Source organism: Onychostoma macrolepis, chromosome 18 (assembly GCF_012432095.1).
Source record: "Onychostoma macrolepis isolate SWU-2019 chromosome 18, ASM1243209v1, whole genome shotgun sequence".
Taxonomy (NCBI): Eukaryota; Metazoa; Chordata; class Actinopteri; order Cypriniformes; family Cyprinidae; genus Onychostoma; species Onychostoma macrolepis.
This window is the reverse complement of record NC_081172.1, coordinates 1,703,383-1,708,634: the sequence shown is the minus strand read 5'-3', so window position 1 is coordinate 1,708,634 and position 5,252 is coordinate 1,703,383.

Sequence of the window (5,252 nt, the reverse complement as noted above, 5' to 3'; positions counted from 1 at the left end):
TGAATAAAAGGGTGCCGTTAATTATGGCCAATGTGTATTAGAGAAAAACATTTATTTCATAATGATATTTCCCCCCATTTAAAATTCTTATTATCCAATGAAAGGTTAGATTTTTGTGATTTTTTAAATAAAAGATCAAAAGGATTACCAATGCAGATTTATTTTCACAGCCTTCTTTGATCATATTTACCAAGGGTGCCAACAATTCTGACCACGTGTGTATATATACACACATATAAATATACATATACATATATATAGGCTACACACACACACACACACACACACATACATATATATATATATGGTAACACTTTACAATAAGGTGTCATTTATTAACATTAGTTAATGTATTAACTAACATGAGCAAATAATGAACAATGCATTTATTACACTATTTGTTAATGTTAGTTAATGAAAATACAGTTGTTCATTGTTTATTCATGTTAGTTCACAGTGCATTAACTAATGTTAACAAACACAACTTATGATTTTAATAATGCATTAGTAAATGCTGAAATTAACATTAACTAAGATTAATAAATGCTGTAGAAGTATTGTTCATTCCTAGTTCATGTTTACAAATGTTGTTAACTAATGAACCTTATTGTAAAGTGTTACCATATATATATAGGCTACATATACAGGCTACATATACATATATACATTATATATATATATATATACACACATACAAAAACGCATTTCTTTTTGCTTGCACGCCCAACTACCGTCCATGCATACAAAAATGTACATACTCTACGCAGTATGCAATATACTGAAATACTATAAATAGTGTCCTATTCTCAACATATGAACATCTGTTGTATCCTAACAGCTCCACCCACTGTCATTATGACATCATACATATCAAGACGATGTAATTGTGCTGTGAATACCTTGAAGGAGCCGATGAGACAAGCCAAAGCCTTTAAAGCACAGCAGGTGCTGCATGAATAAAAGAATGCATATTCATGAACATTAGCATTCATTTGCATACATTGATACATCTTGCATCAAATTAAGGTCAGTTTAAAGCAGTCTAGAGGTGAAACACCTAGAGCCGTAATAAGAGTTTAACATTTCAACCAGAGCTATAGCTTAAGGCTAGATTTTAATATATTCACAGTGTTAGAGAAAACACTTTGAAACTGAACCTTGCCAAACTACTGGCTATGCATAATTTAATGTAGTTAAAGCAATCTGATGGTTTCTGATGTTCGATTTAACTCAGTCTGATATGCAGAGACAATTAGAAGCCAATTTGTAGGTCAATTCACCTCAAACAATGACAGAGTTTAATGTAGCACTGTTCGGGAAACCTGTCTGAAAACGTCATTATTTTTGCCAGCTTTTTGGTGATATCAGCTGCACAGAACAGTGACACACTTCACCTTTAAACTACAAGCTACTGAAACTAGTTACATTAACACAAATACACAAATAAACTGATATGAAAATAAAGATGATCATTGTTGAAAACTATGGAAGCTTGTTTTTCCCACGGGATTAAAAAAAAAATGAATCTCGCAATTCTGACTTTTTTCTCAAAATTCCAAGTTTATATCTTGCAAATCTGAGAAAAAAGTCAGAATTATGAGATTAAAAAGTAGTAAATTCCCTTTTTACATTTTTTATTATTTTGGGGAAAATGCAAAATGTAAAATCTGAATTCAGAGAAAAAAATAATATTACTTTGCAATTATGAGAAAAAAGTCAGAATTGTGAGATAAAAATTGTAATAACAGTTTTATTCCATGGAAGAAACAAAAATTGTGAGATGTCAACTAAAAATTTAGAGAGAAAAAAGAAAAATCTACATTTTGAGTTTTTACCCCACTTTTTTGTTTCTGTCATGAAACAAAAACATTTAAAAATCATTTATTAGTAAATTATTAGTAATTGCAAGAAAAAGTCTAAATTATGAGATTAAAAACTCAGAATTGCAAGTAAAAGAGTCCCAATTTTGAGATAAAAAGTTGCAATTGTCTTTTTAATTATTTTTATTCTGTGGCAGAAACAGGTTTCCATAGAACAGATGAAAGCAACTGCTTTTTATTATTTGTGGAAACAGTGGTACTTTTTTCAGAATTCTTTGATGAATTGAACGTTCAAAAGAACAGCATTAATTTGAAATAGAAATCTTTTATGACATTATAAATATTTTTACTGTATAACTTAAATGTCTTTATATAATCATGCATAGAGAAATACTGTAAACAGATGTCTGGAGCTGGATGTCCAATCAAAATCTGCTGTATTGTGGAACAAATTCATCTGTCACTTGTTGTCAAATTAGGTGTCAGCATGGGGAAAATGTCTGAAATGTCTAATAAAATATGTAAAATACACATTAAAAATGCATTTATGTCACTTTTGGTCAATGTTTAATGAACAAAAGTGTTCTTATTATCCCAAAATTTTGTAATGTTAGTGTGCATTTAATAAAAACGTGTTTGATTATTGCCGCATCCACAGAAAGAAATGTATTTTGTGATAATAACACACTATCCTGCCTATTGCACAGCTACTTTAATGAATAAATACACAAGAATTGAAATATTGACCATGTGTATTAAAATAAATACTAATAAGTCTTCCAAAGCCTTTTTACTACAGTCAGTATAACCGCTTCTCAATTTTTGTATGAAAATATCTACAGATAAAAACAGTTTAGTGGTCATTATACAAACATATTTGACTCAGTACTGCGACTGGCCAATCAGAATCAAGTATTCCAGAGAGCAGCGTATAATAAATGTGAATCATGTCAACAGTGAGTGTTTGTTTAGCTGAAGGTGGGCTGGATTCATCAGAGGGATGCGGGATCCGCGGCGCTGAGGAAAGCTTTGATCTGTTCATTCCTCCGGTCACGCTGCTGAAGGGAAAGAGGAGAGGTGCAGAGGAGCAAAACCAGAGGAGGTCACGGGGAAAAAGGATTTGTGTTGTACCTTCTGATGCTTTCAGAGACCGTCTGTCACAGCTCGTCTCAACTGGTGGGTCACGACCCAAAAATGTCAACAATTAAATACAAATAACTACGTATATAATCATGCACAGGTACAATAAACAGTGAAAATACAATAAAAATTTGTTTAAAATAATCAACAGGTGCTTAACATATTTTTAACTAAAGGAACATATTGAATCAATATTTAATTTTTACTTACAAAAAGTCTGGGGTGAGTTATTAATGCTAATATTCTGCAGGGATGCATTAAATTGATGCAGTAAAGACATTTATAATGCTATAAAATATTTTTTTAACAAATTCTGTTCTTTTGAACTATCAAAATGTATATTTATATATAATTTATGACACTGAAGACTGCAGTAATGATGCTGAAAATTCAGCGCTGCGTCACAGAAATAAATTACATTTGAATATATATTCACATAGAAAATAGCTATTTTAAATTGTAATAATATTTCACATTTTTACTGTATTTTTGATCAGATAAATTAAGCCCTGCTAAGCATAACAGCCACAAACCTTTGAACAATTGTATATAAAACCATTAATAGTAATAAACAACAATATTACTTACATATATTTTTAATAAAACAATGTAAAACTGGATATAAGGCATCATAAAACACTGGAGCATAGTAGATCACTGAATCAGTTTTGGGTGAATTCTTTGAAAAGAACCTTTGAACGGATTCACAGAAATGAATCAAGTCTATCAGCTATCATTAGAGCATTGACATTTTAGCACAAATTCATCTGTCACTTTGTTCAAACGAGTTAAATCAGATGCCAGCAGGGACGGGACGTGTGATTCATTCTCAAAAATCACGAACACAATTATTTACGGTAAAACAGCATGCAACCCAAGTGCAAATTAATTTGATAAGTAAGGAATAATTGACTTCAGTCCGTTGAATTATTAGAAAAATAATGTGTGCAATATTTTTCTAATAATTCAACGGACCGAAGTCAATTATTCTGCTTATACTACGGTTGCCACACCTCAAGACATCGATCAGATGATATATTTCAAGGCATTCGTCCGGTTTTTCTACTTAAATCGCTACTGTGAGTAGGATTATTTCTTCCGCATCTCATCCAACGCCTCCGTTGCTAATTCCAAAACGACATTTTAAACCTAGTAACGGAGGCGTAATAAAACGTAGTTTTGTGGCAAAAACATGGACATGATCTGTCGTTTTTATTCTTTTGTTTACTATATTTATTTGTTTGGCCAGTGTTGTTGTGGGTTTTGGTTCTTTTGCTGTATGGACATTTGAAATAACAGAAATCATTTGGCGAAGTGATATGGTCATGTAACGCGGTCAGGAGCTGCCTGGAACTACGTTCGCCGTGCGTTTCCCTGAAAATAATTGCACACCTCAGAACGTTTGTCAGCCAATCAGATTCAAGCATTCAACGGCCCCGAAGTATAATGTTAGTTATTTTAGAATTCAATTTCAAATTTAATTATATCATAAATAGCCTATCCTTGAAAGTAGATGATAACTGGCTGACTATATAAATGCACATTTTTTTTCAACAAGTGAAAAGCACCAGTAACAATATTCTAATGTAATAAATCACGGACCTCTTGTGTGACGTGTCTTCATTTATGAACAAAACAACACAAGATCAAAGAAACTACATTATCGCTAAATGTGTTTAACGCAAAATCTCAATTCTAGAGCAAAACTTCCTGAGAAAGACAAAACAAAACCTAAAACTGAAATTAAAATTAAAACCACACACACACACACAAAAAAAAATTGGAATAAAAATAAACAAAATCAAATAGAATCAAATGTTTAAAAAAAATTCAGTTAGCTTCTAAGGCTTCTAATGTTTTATTTTAATTTAGTTTAACTTGATGCACTAAAATAACTAATACTGAAAAACTGTGCAGACAATGTAAAAATGCTAAAAATGAAAAAACAATAAAAATTGATTAAAATTTTAAATATTTAAACAAATAAAAAATATATAATTTTATATTTTAAATTTCTCAGTGATGACTAAAATGACACTGGAACAAAAGTCACTGTAAATAAAAATGTCTGTGGAGCTTAAAGTTTCTCCTACAACATCAAGCTGTAAAACTTAGTTTTTTTCTGCACTGCTCTATAAATTAAAGTGCAGAACACTTCAGATGTCCCACTGTGCACTGCAGTTTTTTTCCAGACGGACGATTTATTATTGCAGTGTGGCCGCAGAGGGCAGCCGGCCTCGCTAATGCTCTTCACAAATGTCAGCGCATAATTCTTCGTTACTCTAATGATAT